This window comes from Bidens hawaiensis, unplaced genomic scaffold (genome assembly GCF_021521415.1).
Source record: "Bidens hawaiensis isolate Kalapana, Puna unplaced genomic scaffold, B.hawaiensis_p1.1 tig00018661_1, whole genome shotgun sequence".
Lineage (NCBI taxonomy): Eukaryota > Viridiplantae > Streptophyta > Magnoliopsida > Asterales > Asteraceae > Bidens > Bidens hawaiensis.
This window is the reverse complement of record NW_027492826.1, coordinates 346,464-364,306: the sequence shown is the minus strand read 5'-3', so window position 1 is coordinate 364,306 and position 17,843 is coordinate 346,464.

Here is a 17,843-nt window from a genome sequence, read left to right as displayed (position 1 = left end):
AAGGATGTTTACAAATCCCCTAACCGTTTATCTGTCCTTGGGGTCGATGTTTACTCGGGTCCCTGACTTTGTGTTTTGGACTTAAGAGGATGTGGCCCGTGTTACGTGCTTAACGGGGGAAAATTATTTATTTAATTATTTATTTTTATGGAAGTCGTATGTTAAGTATCTTAGTCGTTCTTTAATATATATTTTATTTATAAAAACATGAACTCACTCAGATCAAGCTGACTTTGTGTGTATGTTAGATTGATTTCAAGTTGAGTGTGGATGCGGTTACCGCTTGTATGTGCTTAAGACTACCCAATATCCCGATGCAGTTCTAGTCGATTCTCCTTATCATTTTATAATTAAGAAAATTATAATTTACATTTTTCGTCTTAAGAATAATATTTGGATATTTTGTCAATTTTCCGCTGCAAGAATACTACTCTATGTTTTTTTTAAATTATATGAAACCGGTTTATATTTTATATTTGAATTTGTTTGGAATGATTACCAACTGTAGGACTCTAGAGATTTAGGGTCTTACAAGTTGGTATCAGAGCCATTGTTTGAGAGATTCGGGCATCCTTTAATGCTTGGACTCGAACAGTTAAGGGATGGACTAGAAATGCAACCGCGGGTAACTGCACTCCAAGAGGTAACCTTATATTTCAATGTATGATAGGATGTTTTCTCTCTTAATTGTTTGATGTGCTAGATAGAATATTAATGTAGTCATAAGCAAGAAGTATTTAGAATGGGTAAGTAAAGTAAACAATTAATAACACTTGATCAACGTTATTAGCAGTTTACCCTTACTTTCCATGTGCTGAACATGACTTGTGGTTGATTACGTGAAGTTTGTATCTTCGTAGGATTAAGTCATGACTAATAAGAGTTTAGTTACAGGAGGTCATATCGGGAGCCGTGATGGTGGTTAACCATAATGGACTAGATTTGTTAGGGGGATTCACCAGTGTTAGATAATGATATCCATGAGGAGTTGAGTACGTTTTTTTGTAAGCCGTTGTCGATGAGGTTTATCGAGTTGTGCGTAATATAATGTCTGAAATGATTACTGAGTCTGCGTAGGTGTTAAATGTTTCTGATGGAAATAAGGGTAAAAGGATAATGAAGGTGGTCAAAGAGTGAGGAGGACTTGGGATGATCCTAGGTTGATTGTACCTAGACATTATGCGGAGAGAGGTTATGTTGGCAGTGTTGATGCTCGTCGATACCCCTATGGTGATTTTAAGAAGTGTGACCCTTCTCTTTTGATCAACAAGATGGCTTTGTTGGCTTATCAATGGGAGCGCTAAATGGAAACGGTTTAGAGGATATTAGAAGGTGTAGGGAGGATGATATTGTGAGGTATGCAACCACATCATTTCATTCGGAAGCATTGTCTTGGTGGGATAATCTAGTTCAAACTATAGGAAATATGGATGTTAAGAGAATGACTAAGGAGGAAATGAGGAAATTGGTTATTGAACAATTTAGTACCGCTCATGAATTGGACAAGACTGAGTAGGAGTTCTTGCCGTTGGAGGCGGGTGATTTTTCTCATAGGGAATACCCGATTATAGTTTATTCATGTGGCCTGTTGTGTTTTAACTTGGTAACACCGAGAATAAGAGAATTAAGAGGTATGTTAAAGTTTTTTCGATAGATGTTTGTAGGGTTGTGAACTATAAAGATGAGTACTTACCATTCAGTAGTGACGTTCGCGGGCATCTTTTATGAAAAGAGGAGTGATGTTAGTCATGGCATTAATGGTAATCGGTTTGAAGTGATAATCCTGCATTGAATACAAAGAAACCGAAGGTTGAGACATTTGATGTTAGGGAGTGTTCCGAGGACACTTGGGAATTTGAGGACTGTGAAGAGGATGTACCCCTATCGTTTCTGGTGTACTAGGATTCGGGGACGAATCCCGGTGTAAGGGGGTGGACTTGTAACACCCGTAAATTTCCGATCGTCTTTGAGCAAGTGCTTAGTTTGTATATTTTCGGGAATCAAATTCTTTCCTTTCATTTCCTAGTTGAGGGACCTTGTGGTAGTTTTAGAAGTGAGATTACCTAACTTTGGGAACAAGTTAACACACCTTGCCAATAGAGGGACCATTTGTGTAAAACCCATAAAAGATAAAATAAATTACCCTCCCCATACCCTCTTGCGATCGGAATTTTGGTGCAGCCCTCCCTTAGATTTTCTTCTTTTTTACCAGCCAATTAAATCCCTGAATCATCTCATACTAGGTTAGTATTATGGTTTGGAACATCTTTTTCATCCATAATCAGTTTGTATTGCTCCCTAATCGATCATATTCTTTTTAAAGGTCAAAACCGAAGGCTGATCTAGTTCAATTCCAGGTTTGTATTATGTGATTGGATCATTCCTTGGTCTTTAATTGGTGGTATGGAGGATTGGGGATGTTTGTATGAGGAAGGGTTCGATCAAAAAAAGATTCCAGCGAAGGAACCAAGAAATCCAGTCACTGTTTGCGTCACCTGCAACAATTGTGGAGGCAGCCAGCGGTGGCGCTGGTTCAGGGTAGTAGTGCTTGGAGACGCGGTCACGTGGATATATTATTTTCTTGATTTCAAGTCGTACGATCAAGTTATGAGCAAAACAAGAAAGGGTTCGTATTCCAGCTGACGGTTCAGTTTTCCGGCGGACTGTTTTGTTTTCCAGAGACGGTGAAGACGTTTTCCAATGACGCCAGCAGGCGCAGATGGTGGGGTTCAATGAGACGAACTCATGGATATCTTATTTGCCTAAAACGGAGTTCGTTTGCTATGGTTTCAAGGTGCTCGATTATTAACGCGCAAAACCCGATGAACCGAAAGACTGTTTCAAGTTCTGGTATCTGTGGAGGCTGAGGCAGAAGACGACAGTAATTTTCTAAGGTCCGTAATGTTGAGACGAGTTCGCGGATATGTGTTTCGCTCAAATAGGAGTTCGTTTGATATGGTTTCGAGCTATTCGACTGTTAACGTGCAAAACCGAACGAACCAGTGGGCTGTTTCAGTTTCTGGAAACTGTGGAGGCTGTGGCAGCAGGTGATAGTAATTTTCTAAGGTCCGGCATGTTGATACGAGCTCGTGGATATGTGATTCGCTCGAATCGGAGTTCTTTTGATATGGTTTCGAGTTATTCGACTATTAATGTGCAAAACCGAATGAACCAGTGGGCTGTTTCAGGTTCTAGAAGCTGTGGAGGCTGTGGCAGCAGGTGACAGTAATTTTCTAAGGTCCGACATGTTGAGACGAATTCGTGAATATGTGATTCGCTCAAATCGGAGTTCGTATGGTCAAGTTATGACCATTTTAGTTTTCGTTCGCGTTGGTATTTTGGGATGCTGCGCGTATGGGTTTAGAACAAATTATAGTCGAAGGTTATTTATACACGAGAGGACGCGTCGGTTAAGAAAATTTGGAAACCTTGTGAGGGTTTAAATTAGGGATTTTTCTTCTATTTACTTCTAAGGCCTTTGCTTGTGAGTGTTCACCTAGTGGTTCCCCAGCTCGTTGTTTTTTTTTTTTTTGTGATCCATATCAGATGAGTTTCATGGTGCCCCTTTTCAAATGTTTTACGTTTTGGGCTAGCATACACACTTTATGACGATTTTACCATTTTGAACTGTTTTGATGATATTGCATAGATTACATTATATTTACTATCTATGCTTGGAAGTTTACATGATCTATATTTGATTATTTGGATGTGTGTGTGTGTGTGTGTGGCCACCACGTGAATGCTTTTGTTAATCCATGACCGGGGTCGAGTGTATGTTTTAAAATTCCTTAATTTTTCTATTGGGGGTTAAGGTGGATGTGTTCCTTAATTTCATTCGTCTCAGGCTAAGGAAGGGCCAGTGTCGCATAGTTGACCCAAGACTCTTAGTGGATTTCAAATTGAAGCTCTACCACTTTACGAGCCAACCGATAAGAAGTATACCGGAATGGTGGGATCAATAATCCGCACTGGACTATGAGCAGGTGCTTATCGTGAATATGATGTTGAAGTTATGGAGCAAGAATAGCACATAAAGCTATAAACCAAGGGGAGATTTGTCACACCCCAACCTACGGCGAAAATGTCGGGGTGCGAACTGATTGTCACAGCTCTCAAGGTTATTATCATGCACAATATAAGTTTCAATATCTATTTAATAATTTTAAATAATTCAAGTACAAAATACAACTTATTAAACAAAGAACAATTACAAATTAAATTTTTGATCGTATCATTTCTAACTTAAATTCTTCACTAAGTCTTCACCAACCTGCATTAAATTTCTACGATAACTTGCATATGCGTTTAAAATAAAATTTTGTCAACAACACATGTTGAGTGAGTAAAACACCAGTTTAAGACACTACAATAATACTATATAATAAATAAAAAAAGATGCAAACTGTTCCTGTGAGATAAGCAGTTAAGCCATAGCATATACACAATCAATCAAACCATAAAGAAATGAAACCATAAAGAAAGGGCTCAACCAATCCATATAATAATTTTATTATTATATAAATTTAATAATAACCTTGAGACCTGTGACAAACAGTTCGCGCCCCGGCATTTTCGACGTAGGTTGGGGTGTGACAGATTTAAAACTTTCAAGTAATGGTAAAATTACCCTAAAAAAACTACTACCCAAATGTGTTTCCACCTACATTCTTCAGGGTCCATTATGCAAATCTATAAATATATTATTATACTATATTAATTACCCATTTACCCAATTATCCAGACCCTGACCCGAAACCCATTTAACGAAATCGTGACCCGATTAACAGTCTTGGAGCTTAATCTTCGCTTCTAACATAGTAATCAAATCAAAATATGTTATTATTGCCTTATATGATCTGCCGACATTATCAGTTTGGTAAATCGATCAACAAAAGATTCGTTTTCTTATTATACATAACCGACTTCAACTCGTTAATCACTGGACGTGTTAACAAGCATGTTAATGCAGTTAAATCTGCAGGTCACTTTCTCTACCCGTCACCAACCATAACCCCCATGGATAATTATGTTTTCGTAGCCTACAGAACTCGTTTTTGATCCTCCCTCAGCCGTCCTTGTCACGATCAATATACCCATCAATAGGTGCTCGTTCAAGGTAATCAAAACATGTTTTGTGTTCATTTTTGGTCACTAATCAAAAGCCCTAAACCTAATTAGTTAGATTCATAGCGGATTTAGCGATTGAATGGTTAGGGTTCTTGATTAAGTTATGGTCTTGCGTCTATGTGATTATTATTATTATTATTTTCTGCAGTATTGTAGCATCTAACACCCTAGCCCAGATGGCTAGGGTGAGAGTGTTAAAGGTTGTTGGTGTGCTGGAGGGCACAGGTTTAAGCCCCTCCAGACCCGATATTTTTGCTATTTTTGTTATTTTCTTTCTTTGAACATTAAATAAATATATTAGTAATAATAATAACCAATTAAAACCATTTTAATAAAAACCGACTTACAAAAGTCGTTTAACTCACGTTTTCATTTGTGTATATACGTATATAAGCATATATGTATATATATATATATATATTATATCTTATTATTTTTACATAATTATTTGATCAAGTATTTATAAAATATTTTATTTTACTTTATATAAATTAATTACTATATGCACCATTAATTTAACATAAATCCTTATTAGTAATAAAATTATATATTAAAGGTATTTTAGTTAAAATAAATATTTTAAAACAATTTCTATATATAATCTACCCCAAAGTTTTAAAAATATTTATTCGAGTATTTATATATAATTAAATCATATTATTTACAACAAAGCTTTGTTTATAAAATTAATAATAAATTTAAAAAAATAAGTAACCTTCACGAGAACCCATCAGATCATTAAATCCCGAACCTCATTGAATCTCGAACGTCTTTGATTAGCATTCGTATTTTAAGTTCATAGTTACTTATCGTTATAACCCATGCTTAGGATTTCCCGTTGGGCAATCTCGAAAGAAGTGACGCTTGTATCTTTGTTTATCCCGTTTGCTTTCTCGACCAGGTTAGTATCTCACTCCCCTTTTTAACTCATTTTTAACTGTTTTGGGGACATATGCGTTCGTAGATATTTTTATATTATATAGTACTTAACCGCAACTGTTTATCCTTGTGTGTTTATTAGTTTATGCTTAACTTGCTATTTGCTTATTTGCTTTATTTGAACGTTGTTTGCTTACTTCGGCAACCGGCGTCAGTTTTTATGTTAACGGTTTAGTCCTTTCTTGGTAACCAATGTCCATTTATATGGATTGGTTGAGCCCTTTCTTTATGGTTTGCTTTCTTTATGGTTTGATTGATTGTGTATGTGTTATGGCTTAACTGCTTATCTTATAGGAACAGTTTGCATCTTTCTTTATTTATTATATAGTATTATTGTAGTGTCTTAAACTGGTGTTTTACTCACTCAACATGTGTTATTAACAAAATTCTATTTTAAACGCATATGCAGGTTATCGTAGAAATTTAATCCAGGTTGGTGAAGACTTAGTGAAGAATTTAAGTTAGAAATGATAAGATCAAGAATTTAATTTCTAGTTGTTGTTTGTTTAATAAGTTGTATTTTGTACTTGAATTATTTGAAACTATTAAATAGATATTGAAACTTACATTGTGCATGATAATAACCTTGAGAGCTATGACAATCAGTTCGCGCCCCGGCATCTCACTCCCCCTTTTAACTCATTTTTAACTGTTTTGGGGACATATGCGTTCGTATATATTTTTATATTATATAGTACTCAACCGCAACTGTTTATCCTTGTCTGTTTATCAGTTTATGCTTAACTTGCTATTTGCTTACTTGCTTTATTTGAACGTTGTTTGCTTACTTCGGCAACCGATGTCCATTTTTATGGCAACGGTTTAGTCCTTTCTTGGTAACCAATGTCCATTTATATGGATTGGTTGAGTCCTTTCTTTATGGTTTGCTTTCTTTATAGTTTGCTTTTTTTATGGTTTGCTTTCTTTATGGGTTGATTGATTGTGTATGTGTTATGGCTTAACTGCTTATCTCACAGGAACAGTTTGTATCTTTCTTTATTTATTATATAGTATTATTGTAGTGTCTTAAACTGGTGTTTTACTCACTCAACATGTGTTGTTGACAAAATTCTATTTTAAACGCATATGCAGGTTATCGTAGAAATTTAATCCAGGTTGGTGAAGACTTAGTGAAGAATTTAAGTTAGAAATGATAAGATCAAGAATTTAATTTCTAGTTGTTGTTTGTTTAATAAGTTGTATTTTGTACTTGAATTATTTGAAACTATTAAATAGATATTGAAACTTACATTGTGCATGATAATAACCTTGAGAGCTATGACAATCAGTTCGCGCCCCGGCATCTCACTCCCCCTTTTAACTCATTTTTAACTGTTTTGGGGACATATGCGTTCGTATATATTTTTATATTATATAGTACTCAACCGCAACTGTTTATCCTTGTCTGTTTATCAGTTTATGCTTAACTTGCTATTTGCTTACTTGCTTTATTTGAACGTTGTTTGCTTACTTCGGCAACCGATGTCCATTTTTATGGCAACGGTTTAGTCCTTTCTTGGTAACCAATGTCCATTTATATGGATTGGCTGAGTCCTTTCTTTATGGTTTGCTTTCTTTATAGTTTGCTTTTTTTATGGTTTGCTTTCTTTATGGGTTGATTGATTGTGTATGTGTTATGGCTTAACTGCTTATCTCACAGGAACAGTTTGCATCTTTCTTTATTTATTATATAGTATTATTGTAGTGTCTTAAACTGGTGTTTTACTCACTCAACATGTGTTGTTGACAAAATTCTATTTTAAACGCATATGCAGGTTATCATAGAAATTTAATGCAGGTTGGTGAAGACTTAGTGAAAAATTTAAGCTAGAGAATAATTAATCAAGATCAATTGTGATATAAGTTGTATTGATGTATGATATTGTCATTTAAATAATGTTGCATGATAGTAACTTTGAAAAGCTGTGAGCAATCCCTATAACATCCGGCCCCTCGCACCACCAATATTGTCCGCTCTGCTCACGAAGAGCTCACGGATTTGTTTTTGGTTGCCCATATGGAGAATTCCCAGGAGGTCACCCATCCTAGTACTACTTCCACCTAAGCACTCTTAATTGTGGAGTTTTCATGTGCTCCACAGCCAACTAAGCCCAAAACGCGTTGGTGATTGAAGAGGAATGACATTTACTTATGAACCAAGGATCTCTCTTGTCCATGGCCGATGTGGGATTTTCCTAAGAATGGGACAGTGTTGTGTTTGCCAAGGGTGTTACAAACAACCCCCCTTTGGACTCATCGTCCTCGATGAGGCATGTCCCATCATCCCATACAGCACAAGAGTGGATCTGATACCACTTGTAACATCCGGCCCCTCGCACCACCAATATTGTCCGCTCTGCCCACAAAGAGCTCACGGATTTGTTTTTGATTGCCCAGATGGAGAATTCCCAGGAGGTCACCCATCCTAGTACTACTTCTACCTAAGCATGCTTGACTGTGGAGTTTTCATGTGCTCCACAGCCAACTAAGCCCAAAACGTGTTGGTGATTGAAGAGGCATGACATTTACTTATGAACCAAGGATCTCACTTGTCCACGGCCGATGTGGGATTTGCCTAAGAGTGGGACAATGTTGTGTTTGCCAAGGGTGTTACAACATTGTTGGGGCATATTTATGGTTTATACTTTGTATTGGAACCGAATTCAGCATGTTGAATTTGGTGGGCTTGGGCTTGGGTCGTTGGTAGATCAACTTTATATAATGTGATATGTATTATGCTAGGATAAGTTTCTTTTTGGTTGTGTTTGTGATGGTTATATACAGATATCTCTCTGTAAGATTAAGGGCTTAAGTACCCGAAGTTTAATATAACGTGTGCTTTGAAACATTTTGGAATTTCTTGTTTGTTTCATCTTGGTTGTTGAATCATCTTGTGATTAGTTTCCGCCTAACTTACAGGATTGGTTGATATCATGTTGAAAGATCCTTCTTTGGGACTTACAATCAGCCCCGCTTTTATCATTACCCAGTCCCACTAAACAGTTTGTGATCAAGACGGATGCATTAGCGGGTGGGCTCGGAGCGGTCTTGATGCAGGATCTCCACCCGATCTCGTTCTTAAGTAGAGCTTTATCACCAAGAGAAAGCGCTTAAAAGAGTTGTTCTTCTGGAGGGGAATTTCGAAGGTGGTGCGTTTGGTGGTTCGAGGTTGTGACGTGTGCATACGGACAAAATATGAAAATATAGCCTCCCCAAGGCTATTACAACCCTTGCCGATACTCGACACTATTTTTACCGACATTTCAATGGACTTTATAGGAGGGCTACCGAAGGTGAAAGGCAAGGATACAATTTTCGTGGTGGTTGATCGTCTCACAAAGTACGGGCACTTACTAGTTTTGGGCCACCCATTTTCGGCTAAGGAAGTAGCTCAAGAGTTCCTAGATAACATCTATAAGCTTTGTGGGTGTCCTAACTCAATCATCTCAGACCGTGATCCCATATTCTTGAGCTCTTTCTAGACCGAGTTTTTAAAACTTCAGGTTGTGTCTTCTAAGTTGTCTACAGCTTATCACCCGCAGACGGATGGTCAAACGGAGGATGTTAACAGGTGTTTAGAGGGCTATTTGAGGTGTATGGTGATTGAGAGACCTTACACGTGGTTAAAATGGTTTTTTCTAGCGGAGTGGTGGTATAACACGACGTTCCACTCGTCCTTAGGGAAGACCACGTTTGAAGCCATTTACTGGTACCGCCTCCCGTTACACATTCCTTACATTTCGAAGGACACGATGGATAAAGAGGTGGATGAGATGATTCAATATCAGGAAGAGGCTTTGAAGGTCTTGAGACAATCATTAGTCAAGGCTCAGAATCGTACGAAGCAACAGGCCAATAAACACCGAACTGAGAGAGTTTTTGAAACATGCACCTGGGTTTATCTCAAATTGCAACTGTACATGCAGAAGTCGTTAAGGGTTCACAAGCACTCGAAGCTCACCCCTAAGTATTCCGGTCCCTTTTTAATTGTATAGAAGGTGGGAAATGTTGTGTATAGGTTGGACTTGGCGGGCGAGGCTCAAATTCACCCTGTCTTCCATGTTTCATTGCTCAAGGAAGCGGGTGAACCACCATCTAAAGTCGTCCCTCTTCCAACAGAAGCTCGGTTCACTCTTCAGCCGCATGTCGTCTTGGATCGTAAGCTTGTTAAACGTGGTAACCAGGCAGCTATGAGGGTGTTGGTGCAATTGGAGGGGCAGTCGACTCAAGATGCAACATGGGAGTTTTTTCTGAGCTCACTTCTTGAGGATAAAAAGTGAGTTAAGGAGGGAGTATTGATATGATCAATGAGTCTCGTTTCCATATTTAGCGTTTTTCTTATTTTTTTTAAATGGTTTGCATGTTCCGAGGACCATTAGGGCCTTTTCAATATTGTGTTGGGTGTCTTTTGTAAGTTTGAAAATTTTGATGTTTTAGTATATAACCTAGCGCCGATCAGCCCTGGAGATCAACCAGAAATCGGTTTTTCTTCTATATCCATAGCTTTCTGTTCTAACCCTATCAACAAAGTTACAAGCGAAACAAAAGAACTCAACCCAAAAGACTAGTCTGATAGGCGAGGGAACCCATTTGGGCTTATAAACCCCACATCAATTGCCCATACAACCGATGTAGGACAAGTCTCATACCTTGCATTCGTTTCAGTCCGTAACAATACACCCTCCTAAAGGGCCAACGTCCCCGTTGGTCACGGCCACGTTGGTCACGGGTGGCTCACTCCAGGAAACCACTCCGAGTACTCGTTAGTCACGTCCGCTAGGGATGAGCGTGGGACAGTACCCGTATCTGTACCTGTACTTGTACCTGGTTGTACTCGTACCAAAAATCAATAAAAACACGTACCAATAATCGTACCAAATTTTTCGGTATGGTACGGGTACGGGTATTGGTACGGGTATTTCGGTACAACACCCGTTTTTGTACCACTTTGCTTTTTTATTTCCAAATTTTCGACGATCTTGAAACCGGTACCAGTACGAGTAACAAACAACTTGAATTAGTCCGGGTATCGATACTTGCACATGTACGTGACGGGTACCAAATTAGTACATGTACCAAATTATCCGTCGATTTAATTATAAGATAGTATTGAAGAACCCTAATTCGGTCACCGGCTTTAAGTGATTTGTTTGTTGGTTCGAGTCTTGGATGTCATATTATTTAATATTGAAGAAACGTTTGTACTTGTTTAATAATAACAAGGTTGGAAAATTCATTTTATATATTCAATATGAATAATCCCAATTAAACCTTTATATAATCCAAACAGGTACAAATTACCAAATGTACCCGTACCATACCCGTACCTGTAATCGATTGTACCCATACCAAAATTCAACAAAAAAGAGTACCAATACCTGTACCGAATAAGCTAAATCGGTACGGGTACAGGTACGTGTATGGGTACGGTACGGGTACAAGTACAGGTATTTAGGACAAAATGCCCATCCCTAACGTCCGCATTGGTCATGGTTGGCTTCCTCCAGGCCACCACTCCGAGGCTGGCTTTGATACCAATGTTACAAGCCAAACAGAATAACTCAACCCAAAAGACTAGTCTGATAGGTGAGGGAACTCATTTGGCTTATAAACCCCACATCAATTGCCCATACAACCGATGTGGAAGAAGTCTCATACCTTGCAATGTTTTCAATCCGTAACACTGGTGCCTTTGAAACTAAATGCTGAGGGTTCAGGAATTGCATATGGGTCACATGGAACACCAAATCTCTCCTTTATCACTCCATCACTAGTTCATTGACTAAATGTTATCCTGTTTAGTTTTACAAATTAGAATAATGAGTATGCATTTTATTATGTTTACCACTAGTTTACTTCATTCGTAAGACTCGATTAGATATATTTACAGCATTTTAGTTGTGTGTTCATCAAATGAAACTACCACCGGAATATAAATACTATTATTATTGCCTTTGGAAAATATTGCCTGTCTAATAAATGCAATGTTTTTGGTCTTTGATCTTTAAGAAAAGTTGCATGATTTGGGGATATTAAGAATATATAAATTTAACTCTTTTTGAAATAATAATAATAATAATATTTTATTGGGAATCTTTATCATAATAATAATAATAACAATAACAATAATAATAATAATAATAATATTATTGGGAATCTTTATCAGTACATATGTTATGCCTTGTTCCATGCCTGGAAGGTAACATCACTAGATTATAAAAACAAAACCACCTTAATTTAATGATAGTTATAATTTAATTACATGTTTTCAAATTTTTTTTATTAAAATAAAAGGTTATGCTTAGAAGGTTGTCCATGTTGCAGAAAACCAATTGGAACAGAACAGAGTGAACCCGCTAATCATGCTGGCTATTTTGCATTATTTGTTGTTTGCTATTATTTATTATTATTATTATTATTATTATTATTATTATTATTATTATTATTATTATTATTTTGTGGGGCAGTTAGGTTCTTTTGTAACTACTGCTGTACATGCTTATGTTATTAGAAAGTGCATGCAAAACCTTTTACAAAGTACATAATCATGTTTTTTGCAGGCATGCATATCACCATTTCAAAGTACATACCGAACTTGTTTATAAAATAGTCATTTTATATGTTTAGTTTTATTTAACAGGTCTGTTTAAGATTACAATAAAAAAAACTGTATATTAACCTAGAATCCTGTTTAGGACCCGTTTATTCCATAGACCACAACCTGCAAACCGATTTATAACCAGTCAACCTGTTTGACTCGTTTAGATAATTTATAAAACAGAATCTCCCACATAAGAAAAGGTTGCATATTTTGTGGATATTCCAAAAAATTAAATAAATAAATAACTCTTTTGGGAATTGGACATATGCATATGGTTATTTTCTTGGATTATAAAACAATACTACCTAAATTAAGGGTGGTTAGCATTTAACTACACATATTGATAGAAAAATGTATATAAGATTATAATAAATAGTTTTGGTTACAAGGAAGTCAATATTGCAGAAACGAATGGGAATAAACAAGGTGAGCAGAATGCATATGAAAAATAATGCTGGCTATTTTGCTTTATTTGTTGTTTCTTATTTATTGTCAACTTATTTCAAAGTACAATATCATGTTATCTCATATCACCAGTTCAGAACTGTGGAAATATATAGGGTATGTGATGATGTGGTGAGGCTAACGGTTTCTCTGTTCCCATCCTAACGGTGCCAAAATTGACTGTTGACCGTATATATGTTTGGATTTGTAATTATTGTAAATTTAAATCAAATCATTACTAATTGTATAATTAGTGTTTCCAGGTACATTAGCTAAGGTTTTGTTGGATACTGACAATGATGGTGGTGGCGTATGATTTACATGTAATATATAAAACGAAGTCAACTATGTTTTATTCAATGTCATTTAATATGGATACTTATAATATGTTCTTTCTTCATGACCTCCAAGACTATTGACAATATACTTGATTAATATATCTCTCTCTCTCACACACATACGCGCACACACGGAGTTTTAAAATATTTGTCTAAACTAATAAAAGATGTCTTTTCTGTCAAAAACACATTTTAAGCTATGAATGCCTAATGCATGATGCATTACATTATCATCATTAGAAGGAACAACTCCCCTTATATATGCATATCTGTTTGTTTATAGATATATACACACATAATATGTCTATATAATTTTACCCTCTCTATCTATATATATATATATTGATCTCACTGAAAGTAGAGATTTAGTATTGAAGAAGCGTGGATTGACTCACTGGTAGACGATCTACTTTCCTCGGGTGTGATTATGCTATTTCACCGATGGTTTCTCTTGGATCTGGGTTCTTCACCTACAAAATGAACAACACCGTCAACTTACCCCTCAGAAAGGGACAGAGGGGTCCTCTTTGGGGTAACCCTCCGGTGTGAGAATAAGTATTTGGGGAGAAGATAATAATATCAGAGTAAGGAAATCTGGAGAGTATTGCTTAATAGCTGAATACTCTGTATGATTGTGTTACTGGATGTAACTGTCTGATTGAATGTAATTGAATATGATTGAATGTGATCAGATGATCCCTCCTTGTGGAGTTGATGCTGTATTTATAGTGCTAGGGTTTCCACTAATTGGGCTCAGCCTTGTTGGCCTCCTCCAATTGCTCTGCGCCACGTGTCCTCTGGGACACCTGGTGCTTTCTCATTGGTTGTAATCACGTGGTAGCACATGTGTTATGCTGAGTTGTCCACCTTTCATTTGGCAGCTGTCATCATCAGCATATTCTTATTCCTTAAAAAGATACCTTCTGGAAGATTGTCTGACATGCACAATCAAGGTTGCCCTAATCCTGATTTGGATAAGGATGAGGTTGATTATGTGTGATACGCGCCTATCCTGAGGATGCGCGAGGTCTTCTCTTTATTCTCACGCGCAGATGTTTCATGCGCAGATGTGATATGCACGAGCATGTGATATGCGCCACGCGCGGATGCGCCATGCGCATATGTGATATGCGTGAGCATATGTGATGCGTGAGCATATGTGATGCCTGAGCATCTGTGGTGCCTGGGCATATGATGCCTGAGCATGTGTGGTGCCTGGGCATATGATGCCTGAGCATGTGTGGTGCCTGGGCATATGATGCCTGAGCATATGTGATATGCGCCATGCGCATAGGTTTTGGCTTTGTGCCTTCGTAATGTCTTGATTTCAAGACTCTTGTCTATATCTTGTGGGTTGACCCGCCTCGCTCAGTGTTGAGGCGGGTACATACCTCTTCAAGCCCCCCCAGTCTAATGTGTGTCTTGTCTCGCGCGAGCGAGGCAAGATAGATGTTAGACTTAACAGTTTGCTCTTTTAGTAGGGGTTTTGTCTTTTTCTTCTTACTATTCATCGTTGCGCGAAATTCTATCCTTATAGTTGAAAACGAACCGTCTATGTACGTGATGGAGACGTGTCAGACCTTTCGTGTGCTCGAGGTGCTACAGTTGCCTTTCATGTCCCCTCACAGAGTGTCAGGAACACGTGTCGCGCTCGCATTGGTCCGTTCCTGCGAGTGGTGGCACGTGAACTCTGGCAACAGCTGTATTATTTCTTTTCGTGTCCCCTCACACAGTGTCAGGGACACGTGTCGCGCTCGCATTGGCTTAAACCTGCGACTGGGGGCGCGTGAAGTCCGTTCAGCACCAAAATTTCTCTCTCTTGGCCTATAAAAGCCAGCCCTTAGAGTTTTATTTCTTCATCTTCTTTGCTGTTTTATTCAGAGCTCTTTTCTTTCTTTCCTTGTCTTCCGATTACGTGTCTTCTGCTTCCAGATTTGTGTTCTTTAGAAGGCTCCCCTGTTCGATTTTACAGTTGTATGTCTGATAGTTCAGACCACACAATCTCCCCCATCCATTGCCGTAGAAAATCGTTAGTAATGTCTACATTGAAGAAGACCGGCAAGGGGAAGAAGGCTGCTGAGGTCTCATCGGAGGAGGTAGGGAGGACCAAGGCGGTGAAGAGGTGGAATGAAATCCCCTGCAAATTGAGGCAGGCTGATCTTGACAGCCTTATCGCCTCTCAGGGTTTTCTCCCTGTGTTTGGCTGCATGTTGCCTGCGGCCGGGCAAACGGCGGCGAACCCGCCTGCCGGCTATATATCCCTATATAGCCATTTTTTCACCCACTGCAACCTTCGTCTCCCGATGACAAGGTTTGTGGGTGCACTGCTTCAGTTCTATGGGATTCATAAATCCCAAGTCCATCCGTTTGGACTTGTGCGCATGACTCACTTTGAGTTCATGTGCAAATCCCAGCGCGAGGAGCCCACCCCTCGGCGCTTTCAGTATTTTTACAAGCCCAAGATCCAAGATTCTTGGTTCTCATTTGTTCCTCGCAGTCAGAAGGTGAAGTGCTCCACTGTTTCATTCAAGAGCCTTCATGACTGGTCTGAGAGGTTCTTTTACATAAGGGCTGGTGTAATCCCCATCCGTATGACCATGCGCTCGATCTCTTCTGCGCCTGCGGATGTGGGTGTCCTCAAGAACCCAACTGGCGCCTGGGTTAGAAAGTTGACCGCTGAACCATCCCCCGCCAAGAACATTTGTGAGGAGGCGCTGGTGGGGGTTGGTATGAGCAGGAGGTGGGCGGACAGCGCGTCTGAGCCCGTTATCCAAGTCGACGGCTTGTGTAAGTTTATCTCATTGCCCTACTTCTGCGCGAATAAAATTATTTTTGCTGATATCATTTGACTTGTTTTGTGCAGTCACCAAGGAGTATATCCACGCCGCATATGATGAGCATATGGAGGGTGGCTCCGTCGCGCTCGGCGCTGGGGAGGTTGGTTTCCCTGATCGCTTTGATGACATGTTCATCCCTGTTGATCTGGGATTTGTCTTCGACAGCGATGCGCCTGGTAAGCCTTTGTAGTTATGCATTTTCCTTTATAATACCAAATTTTGCTAACACTTGTTGCATGTATTGTAGATGCGCTCGAAAACTACGAGCTGGAGCTCGCGGAAGAGGAGGAGGAGGAGGAGGCGCCCCAACTAAAGCGTAAAGCTAAGGGGAAAACTGGCGCGGGGGCCAGTAAGAAACAGAAGAAAGATGTTGCCCCTGCTGTTCAGGATCCTCCTACTCAGGCGGGGGGTTTTGGGAAAACCCAGGAGTTTACCACCAAGGTTTCCTTGGCTTCCCTGCCTCAAAAGGTGGGCAGACCTCCTGTCCACTTGAGGTATAGTGGCGCTCCCTCCTCCCTTCGCGCGGCCGAAAAGGGAAGCGGTGTTGCGCCTTCGACAGGTATACTTTGCTTATCCTTTGTCTCTATGAGCGCGATTCTGATAGAATTACTAATGAATCTTTGCTCACTCAAATGTTTGTAGAGCCGGCGACAGCGCAACAAGATGCCGAGGCTGCGCCGGAGGTCGCTTCGAAGTCCCCTGTTTTACCCTCAAAGAAGGGTAGAATGGACTTCATGGCGATGTTTGCTTCGCGAACGGAGTTGCGCCAAGGTACGTATTGCGCTCTTTTTTTTTCTTCAGACTTTCTTTTAGATCAAGTCATAAACCAGTTCTTGTTGTTGATTTTTTCATAGAAGCCGTAGCTGGCGTACAAGCTTCTGGCGGCACTCCTGGCGCCGGCGCCAGCGCCGTTGGCTCTGCTCCTGCTCCTGCAAGCGATGAATCTCCCCTCATTGGGATTACTAAGGAGCAGGAGGCCGTTTTGCGCGCCGACCTGGCGGCGTCGAGACCTCCCTCACCTCCTCCTGCGCACAGCCCTCCTCGCGAGACTGATATTGATTCTAGGTCGCAGGAGAAGAGGCCTATTTCAGAGGAGGATGAGGAGGTTCATGCTGAAGACTCCGACGGCGCCCGCGCCAGCCCTGCAGCGCCACGAGGTTTCGCGGCGGAGCCTTCTCGTGGGGCTGGCGCTGACTTTTCTGCTTCATCCCCGCAGGTATAGGTTCTTTTTTGCTCCGCTGCGCGGACTTCCATCTTAATGTTTTGATGACTTAGATAATTTCTTTGTTTTTGCAGGAAGCCGATCACACTTACCGCCCGAGATGGAATATTACTGAAGACAGCACATTTCAGTCCATGGGGGTGTGTGCGGAGTTCTGGGCTCATGCTGTGCCTCCATCTGAAAGGAGGTTCCAGGAGGACCGCGCTCGCGACGACCTGCTCAATGATCATATATTTGCTGGGTCGGCCTTCATTGCTGCCTCCCAAGAGCTTCGCTCTGATTACGTAAAAGTACGTGATGCTCTTGCGGAAGCCAAGCAAGAGGCTAAGGTG